We start from the raw sequence: 15,179 nt of genomic DNA, 5'->3' as shown, positions 1-15,179 counted from the left end.
TTTATTTATTTTTAACTAGAGTACTGCTCAGCTGTGGTTTATGGTGGTGCCCAGGGTTAAACCTGGGACATCTGAGTTGCAGGCATGGAAATCTTTTGTATAACCACTATACTATTTCTCTCATCTAATCTGTTTTATCCTCACTTGGGGTCAAGTCTAAGAGAGGGTCTGTATATTTTCATTGCCACCAAGATTAAAAGACTTTCTTCATCCTGAAAATAGAAATAATTGATACTAATGCCCAAATAACTACATAAAGAGTTTCTTAAGAAAGTTATGTATAAGTAAATTCAATTTCCATTGATAGTCCTAAGGTTATAATTTAACTGAAGCCCTAGACTTTTAAAGGCACTCTTACTGACTGTGAAATGTATATATGCATACACAGATACACACTCAGTTTAAGGAAAGTGTCTTAACATTATTAAAATATAGCTATTCAATTAATTATGAGAAAATTATGATTATTATAGTACTTTCAAATTGTATGACCTAGAGTAGATATCTTTTAAGTTGAAGCCTACATTTTATTATTGTTACCTTTGAACTCAGAGCTTCCATTTCATTCCTCATAGCATTGCAATGACCATAATATGCCATATACTAATATTATCAGGAGAGATTCCTCTTGGAAATCACTAGCCTCTTACAGAGTTGGTTAATGACTTTTGGAGCTAGGAGGATCTTAAAGATTATCAAGTTGTACTGCCTTTATTAGAAGTAAGGGATAGTGATCAACAAGGAAGCAAGTTTTACCCTAAGTCATAACTCCAGCGATCATAGTGCTGGAAGGTAGAGAGGTCTGCTCTCTCAGTCTCTCCAATTCCAACCTACTATACTTTATGTTACTGCTTTATGGGTCTCATGTCTGTATCTATCATTAGAATAGAAAGCATCTATCTCTGATTTTGGCATGTTCTTCTAGAATCACTCCACACTGAAAGAAAAAGAGAAGTCACCCACTTATATTTAGTAAACCAATAATATTTCACTTGGTTTAGGGTTAGAGTTCCAATAAAACCAACTCTCCAGAATATACCTGTCAAACTGACAACTGACATACATTCCCTACATTTTGATCACAGAGACAGTGTTTCAACTCAGGGATTGAAAGCACTTTTAAAGTAAACAATCTTTTAAAAAATGTTATTATCTTTATTTATTTACTGGAGAGAGACAGCCAGAAATCAAGAGGGAGTGGGGTGAAAGAGAGTGAAAGAGACTGAGAAAAGAAACAATCTTAATAAAAACATTTCATGAATGTTTCCAAGACAGTATCAGACAGAAGCAATAATTTAAGAAATAGAGTATGTTTTAGACAATGAAGATCAAAGGAAGAGGTTAGAAGACTCAACCCTTTTGGCACTCTTTATAGGCTGGGACATTAAGATGGAGTAAGACACTCCATCCACTTTTACTAACCCACAGACCCCTACTATAGACAACTTAGCCCCTAAGGTGGAGAGGTAAGGCAAGAAAACAAAGGACAATTTTGAAGGAGTTTTCTATTAGATTGTTAACCTTATGACCAAAAAGTGAATATATATAGCAAAAAAAATATCTCATTTCCAGGTGACTTTGGATAATGAAAGTTTTATTTATTAAGGTCAGTATTATTTCCCCATTTTATGTACTTATATTTAACTCATTTCTTCAATGTTGGTAATCCAATTCATTGATGTTAAATTGCAAGTATCAATAAACATTGCATCATGTAACCTTTGACTTAGGATTTTCACTCTTTCCTAAACTGATTCATTTTGAGTAAAAAAAAATCATTTAAACTATGTCAGAATTGAAACTGAGTAATTGTATCATGGCACTACAGTGTAGATGCTAATTTCTTTCAAACAGGACAATGATTCAGTAACTACTGGTGTCCAACTTTCTTGTCTCCTCTCTGCTTGAAAGAGATATCTCAAGAAAAATACATTACATTATTTTAAACATAGGTGTTATATTTCATTCTAGAATTGGTCTCACACTAAAATAGAGATAACTTTTAAAGAGATAAATTAGTGAATGAGCTCACTCATAATGAGAAATACCAGAAGTAGCACTTTAAGTTGATGTCTTCAGTGCCACTCAGACAGTTCAACAAAATGTACCTGGTGCACTCCATTGCCATGCATGAGGACCTGGGTTCAAGGCCCCTGTACATACCAGAGGGGAAAATGGGGATAGAAAAGCTCTGTGAATAATGGAGCAGTGCTGCAGGTATCTTTCTCTCCTCCCCTCATTTATCTATGTCTCTATTAAGAAAAATGAAAAAGGGGGTGGGGTAGATAGCATAATGGTTATGCAAAGAGACTCTTATGCCTGAGATTCTGAAGTTCCAGTTTCAATCCCTTGGACCACCATAAGCCAGAGCTGAGCAGTGCTCTGGTAAATAAAAAAAAAAAATGGTGGGTGTGTGGGTGGGTGGATAAAAAGCCACCAGGAGAGGTGAATTCACAGTACTAGCACTGAGTCCAGAGATAATCTTGGTGGAAAAACAAAACAAACCCAGTGCCATTGTAGACTATTTCAAGATTTCTTTTCTATGGAGAATGCACAATACAGAAGAGCATCAGAATATTTTTTCTTGGCTGGTATGAAGACACTGGGTCACACCCAGTTAAGCACACGTTACTGTGCACAAGGATCTTGGTTCAAGCCCCCACTCCCCACTTGTAGTGGGGATGCTTCATGAGCAGTGAAGCAGGTCTGCAGGTGTTTTTCTCTCTCCCTCTTTATTTCCTTTTCTCCTCTCAATTTCTCTCTGTCCAATCAAATAATAAAATAGAAAAACATAATAGCTGTCAGGATTCATAGTGCTAGAACCAAGCCCCAGCTTGATAAGCCTGGTGAAGAAAAAAAGAAGAAGAAGAAGGAGGAGAAGGAGGAGGAGGAGGAGGAGGAGGAGGAGGAGGAGGAGGAGGAGGAGGAGGAGGAAGAGGAGGAGGAGGAAGAGGAGGAGGAGGAGGAGGAGGAGAAGAAGAAGAAGAAGAAGAAGAAGAAGAAGAAGAAGAAGAAGAAGAAGAAGAAGAAGAAGAAGAAGAAGAAGAAGAAGGAGAAGAAGAAAGAGAGAGAGAGAAAAAAAGAAAGTGAAGGCTTTTTCAATATAAAGACCTCTTCAGGTGATGGAGTATTCACAACTGTAACAGACATCTGAGGAATGACAGTATCTGGACCAAATATCCTATCTAACAATTAGAGATGCTGATTACACAAAAAGATCAAACTTTTTGGTCTAGGAACCTTTCATTCTTTCCTTCTCTTCTCTCTCTCTTTTTCTTTTGAAATAAAATATTTATTTTTATTTATTTTATTGACGAAATGATTTATACCACTATGGTTGTCACAGTACAGTTTCAAATCTCTCTAAAATAAGTGTCAGCACAGCTCACGCCACCAAATCATCATCACCTCCACCATAGGGAAATGAGTCTGGAACCCTTTTCGAGTTCTCCTTGCTTCTTCCTTTAGAGACCTTGGATCTCCTGAAAGAAACCACAGTTTATTAATGTTTTGCCCATATTTTTACCATCCTTTGTTTCTTAAATCCAAACTACAAGTGAGATCACCTAGAAAAACCTCTTTTCTGCAAATACACCCTCTTTTAGTTTTAGAACTATTCCATCGGGAGTCGGGCGGTGGCGCAGCGGGTTAAGCGCAGGTGGCGCAAAGCACAAGGACTGGCATAAGGATCCCGGTTCGAACCCCGGCTCCCCACCTGCAGGGGCGTCGCTTCACAGGCGGTGAAGCAGGTCTGCAGGTGTCTATCTTTCTCTCCTCCTCTCTGTCTTGCCCTCCCCTCTCCATTTCTCTCTGTCCTATCCAACAACGACAACAACAATAATAACTACAACAACAACAACAACAAAAAAAAAAACAAGGGCAACAAAAGGGAATAAATAAATAAAATAAATTTAAAAAAAGAACTATTCCATCATTAAGCACTAAGATCAAGAAATATAGTAGAAGATGCCTTTTTTGATATGATGATTATGGGTGGCATTTTATATTTTCATCTGATCTTTCCTTCTTGGTGTTCAACATTTTAAAAATTATTTTTATTTTTGATAGAAACAGAGAAATTGAGAGGGAAGGGGAAAAGAGAAAGATAGAAAAACGTATCATCATGCATGAGGAACCGGCTTTGAGCCCCAGCTCCCTACCTCATTAGCAGTGAAACAGGTCTGAAGGCATCTCTCTCTCCTCCTTTGTATCTTGCTTCCTCTCTCAATTTCTCTTTGTCTTGTCAAATAAAAATAGAAAGAAAAGGTTTAAAAAAAAAAAGGGAAAATATAGCCACCAGGACTGGCAGTGGATTCATAGTGCAGGCACCAAGCACCAGAGATAATTCTGGTGGCAAAAAAAAAAAAAAAGTTATAGCCAATCCACTAAAAAGGGAGGGGGGAGAGAAAGAGAGTAGAGTTTAGAGTTATATAAAATTTTCACTTGAAAAATTATTGATTTTGAGCCCTCAGTAATTCCTGTATTTCTCTTATGTCACTGTTTCTTTTGTCTTTCTTTTTTAAATATTTATTTATTTATTCTTTTTTGTTGCCCTTGTTTTATTGTTGTAGTTATTATTGATTTTGTTGTTGTTGGATAGTATAGAGAGAAATGGAGAGAGGAGGGGAAGGCAGAGGGAGGGAGAGAAAGATAGACACCTGCAGATCTGCTTCACCGCTTGTGAAGTGACTCCCCTGCAGGTGGGGAGCCTGGGGCTTGAACTGGGATCCTTACGCTGGTCCTTGTGCTTTGCGCTACCTGCACTTAACCCACTGCACTACCACCTGACTCCCTCTCATGTCTTTCTTGGACTTGACCGTCATCATGATTTCAAAGTGCCCTTCTTTTTTCTTTCTTTTTTTGATCTATGAAACTTCTAGCGTGGGGCTCACTTTCCTGCATGCTACTGTCAGTTCATACCAACTGTTACTGCATCTGTTGATCTCAACCTAAGCAATGCAACCAATACCACCTTACCATGTTTCACTTCGGACCATGTCCAGAGATGTCAGACATAGAATGTCAACCCTTCAGCTTCATTACCCTGCCACCAGGTTCCAGATGCTACCATAATGCCAACCAGACTTCCTTGGGCAGATGACCCCAACAATGTGTCCTAGCACCTCACCTCCCCAGATCCTTGCCCCACTAGGGAAAGAGAGAGACAGGATGGGAGTAAGGATTGGCCTGCCAATGCCCATGTTCAGCAGGGAAGCAATTACAGAAGCCGGACCTTTCACCTTCTGCACCCCATAATGACCCTGGGTCCATGCTCCCATAGGGATATAGAACAGGAAAGCTATCAAGGGAGGGAATGGGATCCAGAGTTCTGGTGGTGGGAATTGTGTGGAGTTGTACCCCCTTTATCCTAAGATCTTGTCAATATTTCCATTTTATAAATAAAAATTATATAAAAAAGAGAAATAGAGTTGTTTAAAATTTTCACTTGAAAAATGATTAATGTTGAGGCCTCAGTACTTCCTGTTTTTCTCTTTTGTCACTTTCTTAGACTTTGGAGTCATCATCACTTCATAGTGCTTTCCTTTCACTGTTTGAAAGTGGGCAGAAAGGGGAAACACAAAGTAAAACTTGGACTGGATTTGGGTTTGGTGTACTGCACCAAAACAAAGGACTCTGGGAATGGAGATCAGGCAGGTGACTGTGTGTTGGGGGGGGGGGGGTAGGGAGGGAAATAAGAGGGCTTTGATTTCCTGATGAATGCTTATGGAAAAGGACCTAAGATGGGGATGAGAGTGTTTATCAGACACCTATCATGGGGATATGAGAATTGTACTTATGTGTCAACAACTGTACTTTAAGCCATTAAGCCCCCTCATGCCTGTAAGATGATAAAAATGGAAAAGCGTGTGCCAACAATGATCCTTCTTAGTGAACTAGGATTATTTAACAGGCAGTACAATGCAACTTTTACTTCTCTTTCACTGTGGGTACATTCCCTTGCCACATAGCAGTTTCCAGCTTCACTAGAGAATCAGAGTTTTTCCTTTTTTATTTCTTATTTTAAAAATGGTAGATTCTCCTAAAACTCCCAAGACAAGCAGATCACCATTTTACCTTTGCCCATCTTTCCATCCAAGGCTCCAATAGAGGATCTTCATTCTCTCAGTCCAGAAGTGTCCATCTATATATGACACATTTATTTGGTTACACATCAAAGTAATTATAATGGGAAAAAAATGGGCTGGGAGGATAGCATAATGGTTATGCAAATAAGAAATTTATGCCTGAGGCTCCAAAGTTTCAAGTTCAGCCCTCTGCCTTACCATATACCAGAGCTGAGCAATACTTTGGTCTTTCTATCTTTCATTTGCATCTCTCCATTAAAATAAAATAAACAAAACAGTTATAACAAAAATCTAGTTTGATGATATTTATGCCACATGACTCCAGACAAGGGGAAATGTAAGGAGAATTTTTATTAGTTATTTACTATTATACAAAATTATAAGATTACAGGGTATAGTTTCCTGCCACACCAAGCAGCAAAGTTGTGTCTTCCATCCCCAAGAATAACCATCATAATTCTCATAAGACCTTAGAGACAGTTTTGACTATTTCTTCTTCTTCAACTTTATACTTTTCAATTCTTTCCACATATAAGCAAAACCATCTGGTAGTTGTCTTTCACCTCCTTAAGCATATCTCCAGTTCAACCCATTTCATCCCAAAGATTACAGAGTAGTATTTCATTGACCATATATCCCATAGATGCTTTATCTAGTCTGCCAATAGGCATTTATGATGCTTCCACTCTTTGGCTACTGTCAACATATTTGTTTCAATTAGTGTTTGCATATCCTATGGATAAATGTGTAAGAGTGGTACTGCTGCATCATAAGGCATTTCTGTTTTTATTAAGGATTCTCCATATTGTTTGTTATCCACAGAGGCTGCATCAATTTATATTCCCACCAACAGTGACACAAAGTTCCTATTTTCTTCACATCCTCACCAACACATTTCCTATTTTGTTGAGGGAGGCATTCCCACATGTGTGAGGTGTAATCAGTATAGTTTTAATTTTTACTTCTCTGATAAAAAGCTAAATGGGGAGTTTCTACATATGTCTGCAAGTCATGTCTGTCTCTTCTTTAGAAAACTATTCAGGTCTTTTGCACACTTTTTAATAGTTTTTTTTTCTATTGTTGATCTTTATGATTTTTAAGATGTTTGAGTAATGCTATTATCATCTCAAGAAAAATAGATTTGTGTGAGAGGTTCATTGTATAACTTTATTCATATCTGATGGTTTACATGAGGATTTTTGAAATAAATCACATCTTTAGAAAAAACTTCATAAAAACTTTGGAAAGTTGGATGATTTATTGTTGTTCAGTGTTAATAAAAATGTCAAGAGGGAGGTTGGGCTGTAGTGCAGCAGATTAAGCACATAGTGTGAAACTCAAGGACCAGCATAAGGATTCCCTTTCGAGCCCCTGGCTCCTCACCTGCAGGGGGGTCGCTTCACAAGAGGTGAAGCAGGTCTACAGGTGTCTATCTTTCTCTCCCTCTCTCTGTCTTCCCCTCCTTTCTCCATTTCTCTCTATCCTAATTGGCAACAATGACATCAATAACAACAATAATAATAACCACAACAATGATAAAAACAACAAAGGCAACAAAAAGGAAAATAAATAAAATATTTAAATAAATAAAAATTTCAAGAAATTTTTATTTTAAAAATAAATAAAAGATGCTTGATATCAATTGCTTGTCAGATATCATATGCAAATATCTTCTATTGGCTACCAATGTATCCTTGAGAATTTGATTTTTTAAATAATTTTTATTTATAAAAAGGAAACACTGACAAGAACCATAGGATAAGAGGGGTACAACGCCACACAATTCCCACCACTAGAACTCTGTATCCCATCCCCTCCCCTGATAGCTTTCCTATTCTTTAGCCCTCTGGGAGTATGGATCCAGGGTCATTATGGGATGCAGAAGGTGGAAGGTCTGGCTTCTGTAATTGCTTCCCTGCTGAACATGGGTGTTGACAGGTTGGTCCATACTCCAAGTCTGTCTGTCTCTTTCCCTAGTGGGGCGGGGTTCTGGGGAAGTGGGGCTCCAGGACACATTGTTGGGGTCATCTGCCCAGGGAAGTCCGGTTGGCATTATGGTAGCATCTGGAACCTGGTGGCTGAAAGAAGAGTTCATATATAAAGTCAAACAAATTGTAGACTAATCATGAACCTAAAGACCAGATTAGTACAGATGAAGATTTGGGTGTCTCTGTTTTGTAGATAGTTAGTAGGCCTATTTTAGGTATATTCCAAAGGGCCCTTGACTATACTAGTGTTTTGTTTGTTTGAGCCTGACATCTGGCTTTGATTTTTTAAGTGTAGAAGCTTTTTGGTTTGATGTAGACCTACTTTTTTGATATTATTTCAGTTTCACTTGTTCATGGGATTGAACAAGCGAAACTTAACTACATCTTTGATATTAAGATCCTAAATTGTTTTACCAATATTTTCTTCTATGTATTTTATGCTTGGAGGACCAATAACCAGGATTTTGTTCTATTTTGAATTAAATCTGGTGGATGGTGTTAAGTGGTGGTCTAGTTTAAATTTTCTATGTCTCACTGCTCAGTTTTTCCAGCACCATTTATTATTTATTGAAAAGGTTTTCTTTCCCTTCTAGAATGGTTTTGGGTCCTTTCTCATGTTAGTTGTCTACATACATATGAGTTTATTTCTGGGCTCTCCAATCTGTTCCATTGGCTTGAGTTCCCCCCCTCCTTTAGCTGTTGTTGTTGTAAGGAACATTTTTCAAAGTGGAAACCAGTGTGTGAATTGTGTGGTCCTAACATGAAATAGTTAATATATTAAATGGATGGACACAGGAATGGGATCTTCACAGATTATGCTGACAGGATAAAAAGTTGAAACTACTGGCAGAAGACCAAAGTCAATATTGGCATCAAGCAAATACTGCTTGCAGCACTACATCAAGAAAGCTTGAAGATCATCCATTTTTAAATGGTGAGAGACTCTCGTCTTCAGAACCACAGGAACGACTGTATTTTCAGGTAGAGAATTTCTCTTATGATGGTTGGTCCTCAATAGTTTTTTTAAATTAATATGCTTTATAAAGAAGCTTTTAGTTTATATTTTAATATCCTGTGTATTTGGAGAGTGAGATAGAGTTGATGTTCTTGTATATAGATAGATGGTGTAAAAGGAATTAAATTGCAGGAGAAAATGTTTGAAAGACAACTATTATGAGGAGATGAAGAATTTTACCCAAGTGTCAACAGTGGTACTGTAAACCATTAATGCCACAATAAAGTGTTAAAGGGGAAAAAAGATATTTTAAAAGCAAAAAAATATATTGATTCATTTATCCACTCAAAATGGGCTTGAATATTTTCAGAATCGTTCATTACGTAGAAATTCTGCACTGGTTTGTTGCCACTGTTTACAGTAATTTTTCTCAAGAGGTTTTACAACTGTGCAATTATTCTCTTTCCATAATTGCAACACAAATAGCAAATGAGCAATAAACACAGTTTAGAGGTATCAATTTATATCTATGCCAAGTCCCTAAGCACAGAGTGTACAGAAAGCTTTTGCCTCCTGGGCTGGCAATTGTGTGCTTAGGTTTGCAACTTAGACACGTAGGAAAGTCAATATTATCTAAAATGAAGGCTCATGCCAAATATGATTGAAAATGGGGTAATACATGAATTGCTTTCTCTTTCAGGATGATTTCATGCAGACAAGTAGCTTATTTCATTTGTTTGTTCGCTACAGTTTCTTGTGGTAAGTAATTATTTTTAGCTCATAAAATCAACAATAAGTGAAATGAAAGTGTAGTTAGCAAGACATAATGACTCTGGAGAATGCTACTTTACTTTCACTTTCAGATGTATTGCTCCAGACACAGCAAAGTTTAGGCCACTGGGTCTAGAAGTGAAGATGTTTTGGATGCATTAGGATATTTTCATTCTTATTTAGAATGACTAACTACAAAGTAGATTTCCAAACAATTATACCTTTGATTTTTATTAAAATTAAAAGACACTGACTTAACGTGCAAGGTCAAAGAAGATTCTAGGGATTTTATAGTGCCTGGGTCCAACCTAAGTGTCATAATCACTACTGGGTACTTATTTTCCTCTTTTGAGCCACTGGAGAACTATTTTAGGAAGGAAAGTATTTGGTGTACATTTTAATTAGGCATGGTAGCCAACTGAATTGTTCAAGTTTCAACATCAGCTTTTCAGGTTTTGACTTTATCCCCCTCTCTATCCATTTCATTAAACTTTCAGAGACTAAGAATGCTTCAGGGCAGTATCTTTCATTAGTCACAGTGGAGTAGAGTTGTCGCTATTCCAAGACGTGTGGATTCTAAGTCTATGTTGATATAAGATGGCTCTATGCAGATTCTTACTGTTCCTCAGATGTCTGATTAACATCTCTTGGGAAAGGGTTATATCTTTAAAGAGATAAAATGTCTTTTAAAAAATGCTTTTCCTTGTTTTTTAAGCTACCAGTCCTCTCTGTTTGTCCCCACACTCCTAATCATTCTTCTGAGCAATAAACATTACCACTTCAGTTTTACTTCTTTTGGGAAAAATGCCTGTAATCACACTAGAAAATTTGAGGTGCAAATAAGCAGAAAATGAGAATATACATATTGTTTATAGTTCCACGACACCAGAATAGCCATTATTAAATATATTTTCTTTAGTCTTTCAGGTATTTTGGTACATACATGTGTTTATAAACTTTTTATTATGAATTGTGCTGCTATGAACATAGGTGTACACATATCTTTTTGGTGGGGTGTTATGGAGTCCTCATGGTATTTCCCTAGGAGAGGAATTACTGGATCATATGGAAGGTCCATGTCTAGCCTTGTAAGAGTTTTCCAGACTGCTCTCCACAGAGGCTGGACCAGTTTACATTCCCACCAGCAGCACAGAAGGGTTCCTCTCTCCCCAAAGCCTCTCCAGCATTTGTTGCTGCTGTCCTTTTTGATGTATGTCATTCTCATAGCAGTGAGGTGGTAGCTAATGTCTTTATTTGCATTTCTCTGACAATCAGTGACCTGGAGCGATTTTATATTATATTTAATATTCCAATATTATATTGAAGAGTCATGGTGATAATGGACATCCCTGTCTAGTCCCTGATCTGAGGGGGAATGCTTTCAGCTTCTGTCCATTGAGTATGATATAGCTGTAGGTTTGTTATATATGAACTCCACTATCTTGAGGAATTTCACATCTATTCCCATTTTTTGTAGTGTTTTGAGCATGAATGGGTGTTGGATTTTGTCAAAGGCTTTCTCTGCATCTATGGAGATGATCATGTGGTTTTTGGTTTTGATTTTATTGATGTGGTGGATGACACTGATTGACTTGTGTATATTGAACCAGCCTTGCATTCCTGGGATAAATCCCACTTGGTCATGATGAACACCAATATATCTTTTTGATACATCGCTGTATCTAGTTGGCTAGGATCTAGTTCAATATTTTGGCATCTATGTTCATCAGAGATATTAGTCTGGTAGTTTTCCTTTTTTGTTGTGTCCCTATCTGCTTTTGGTATCAGGATGATGTTGGCTTCATAGAAGGTAGAAGGGATTGTTCCTGTTTTTTCTATCTTTTGGAAGAGCTTTAGAAGTACAGTTACTGTTTCCTGAAGGTTTTGTAGAATTCATTTGTAAAGCCATCTGGTCCAGGGCTTTTGTTGCTGGGAAGATTATTAATAACTTGTTGGTCTGCTTCTAATTCTGCTTCTAAGACCCCTTCTGTTGCATTGCTTAATGCTGTGGTCTATTTACATAATCACTGTTTTATCTGAGACCCGCCCTGCTCTCTTTTCGCTCCGCCCTCTCTCCTAGTCACACCCTGTTTTTACACCCTACCACTTCCTTCCTGGAGAGTATAAATGCAGATGAATAAAGCCAGCATGGCATTGCACTACTTCCCAGCTCAGCCATGAGTTCCTGGTCGTCTGTCTCCCACCTGCAAAGCTAGCCCAGCATCTGGCGCCCAAACAGGGACTGGCAGTAACCGTTTTGATTTCTTTGTCTGTAATTGGCCCATTTAGGTTTTGTAGTTCTTCTTGGTTCAATTTTGGAAGGGTATATGTTCCTAGGAATTATTCCATTTTTTTCCAGATTCTCTAGCTTGGTGGTGTATAGTTCCTCATAAAAATTTCACATGATTTTCTGGACTTTTTTGACCACAGCACCACTCAGTTTTGACTGATGGTGGTGCTAGAGATTGAATATGGCATGAAATTCTGTTGTGCAGCTACTATACTATTTCCTTGCCCATATTTGTTTACATATTTAAGAAAGATGTAATCAATTATAACTACATTGTTATTTTATTTTAATTATCTTTTGCCACCAGGGTTATTGCTGAGGCTTGTTGTCTATACAACAAATCCACAGCTTCCAAAGTCCATAGAAATTGAGAGGGGGTAAGGAGAGAAGCAGAGATAAAGAGAAAGAGAGTGAGAGAGAGAGAGAGAGTTCTGCAGACCTGTTTTACCACTTGTGAAGCTCCCCTAACCCCATGGTGGGGGAGCAGGGGCTCAACTCAGGCCTCAATCATAATAATGTGTACATGTAACCAGATGTGCTACTGTCCTGTCCCAAAAATATACTTAAAATTTTTATTAATTATTTAATATTGACTTACAAAACTATGGGATAACAGGGATATAATTCCACACCATTTCTACTGCCAGAGTTCTGTGTCCCAATTCCCTTCATTGGGAACTGCAGAGGTTCTCCCAAGGTCACAGATATGGATTGACTATTATTATTTTTTTTTACATTTTTATTTATAAAAAGGAAACACTGACAAAAACCATAGGATAAGAGGGGTACAACTCCACACAATTCCCACCACCAGAACTCCGTATCCCATCCCCTCCCCTGATAGCTTTCCTATTCTTTAGCCCTCTGGGAGTATGGACCCAGGGTCATTATGGAGTGCAGATGGTGGAAGGTCTGGATTCTGTAATTGCTTCCCTGCTGAACATGGGTGTTGACAAGTCAGTCCATACTCTAAGCCTATCTCTCTCTTTCCCTAGCTGTCTATAATTACATATATATTTGCCCATTTTTCTTTATGGTACTACCTTCTCTTCCTTTCTTAGTCACATCATAATATATATATATATATATATATATATATATATATATATAATTTATTTTATTTATTTTATTCCCTTTTGTTGCCCTTGTTGTTTTATTGTTGTAGTTATTATTGTTGTCATTGTTGTTGGATAGGACAGAAATGGAAAGAGGAGGGGGAAGACAGACAGGGGGAGAGAAAGATAGACACCTGCATTCCTGCTTCACCTTTTGTGAAGTGACTCCCCTGCAGGTGGGGATCCAGGGCTTGAACTGGGATCCTTATGCTGGTCCTTGTGCTTTGCACCACCTGAGCTTAACCCACTGTGCTACGGCCCGAATCCCATAAGTATATTTTTATAACTGGAATTTTTCTATTTAAAACTTTACATCAGGCTCAACCTGACGCTGTTGACTGGCTACGGACGAAGGGCAAATGCTAGAAGAAGAAGAATTACCTTTTCATATAAATAAATATATATTAGTTTTTGAAGTTTAGTTTTCTTCCCTATTCCACATTTCTATATGAAAACTTCATATTCATATTCAGTTAATTTTGTAGAACAGACTTTTGCCAATAAAAGCAGTAGATACAAAGGTACAGATATTGAATGTCTTATGACATATATGATTAAATTTCCTTCTAGAATGGCTATTTTCAAATGGAGGTTTTTCATGCAAAGACAAAACTAATTATTTACTCCATTTCTAATAGGTGTCTATTGTTTTGTGGCCTGATGTATATGTACTTCTCTGGAAATAATACCCTAATTTATTTCTGGGATTTTCTGCCCTACAGTTTCTCTATATGATACTGGGGTTTTGTGTGCTTGTGATACCACCACAAAGTGATATACACATATATATATATATTTGGGGAGAGAGACAGAGATAAAAGCTAAAGTACTGCTTCACTCTGGTTTATGGTGGTGCTGAGGACTGAATCTGGAACCTCAGAGCCTTGGTTGTAGAAGTCTTTTTTTTTTTTTTTTGCCTCCTGGGTTATTGCTGGGGCTTGGTGCTTGGGGGAGGGGGAGACAGAAAAGGAAAGAGAAAGCTAGATACCTGCAGATCTGCTTAACCACTCATGAAGCTTCCCTCCTGCAGGTGGGGAGCAGTGGCTCCAACCCCAGTCCTTGAGCATGTCCTTGTGCTTAGTACTATATGCCCATAACTGGGAGCACCACTGCCCAGCCCCCAGCATGGAAATCTTCTGCATAACCATTATGCTGTTTTCCCAGTCCTCAGACCAATTTAGAGAGGTTAGAGTAAGAGACAGATAACAAGAGAGAAGTAACACCACAGCACCACTGCGCCACTCATAAAGCTCCCCATGTGCCATCCAGGTACGGCTATGTGGTACCAGGTCTCAATCCCAGGGTCTCTCACATGATAAAGCACATATTCTGTCAGGTTTAGTTAACTCCCTGCCCTTGTCTTGTAGTCTGGGTACATGTTGTCCAGAGAGACCTGAATCAGTAAGTGCAAGCACATGCTGCTGGCTGCAATACTTTGACACAAGTCAAAGCCTTACAGCAAGGCTTTTGCTTACACTTCTAGAAAGAAGGCACTGATTTATTTCCCATCGGGACTTGAACTGTGTGTGAATGTACAGTACTTAGTTTCTGGCACTATTGTAGAATTATATATAGTCTGGGAATAAAGGCAATGCCATCAAACAGAGAAAATATCTAGAGATAAGTCATGTATTTATGGAATCAGCTAGGCCTCATGTCCAGGCATTACAGTAATCAGATCCAGCACAAGCACTATGAGTTAAACATACTTCATATGTATTTCATACTTTAATTTTTTAATCATTTGCAATTCAATATAAGTATATCAACATTGGTTATTTAGATAATTTAACCCTTTTGTTAATCTGGTGAATAAAATGACACTGCTGTTTTAACTTACCTGCTTTTTTATGATGCTTATCAATCTTCATGTGCTCATGAATTACTTGTATTATTTTTGTATCTTTGCCCAAAGTTTTAACAGTAGGACACTTCCATCTTTATTGATAATGCTTTAAAACAAAGTCCTAGTAA

The sequence above is a fragment of the Erinaceus europaeus genome, chromosome 2 (genome assembly GCF_950295315.1).
Source record: "Erinaceus europaeus chromosome 2, mEriEur2.1, whole genome shotgun sequence".
Classification (NCBI taxonomy): Eukaryota; Metazoa; Chordata; class Mammalia; order Eulipotyphla; family Erinaceidae; genus Erinaceus; species Erinaceus europaeus.
Note: the sequence above shows the minus strand (reverse complement) of the source record.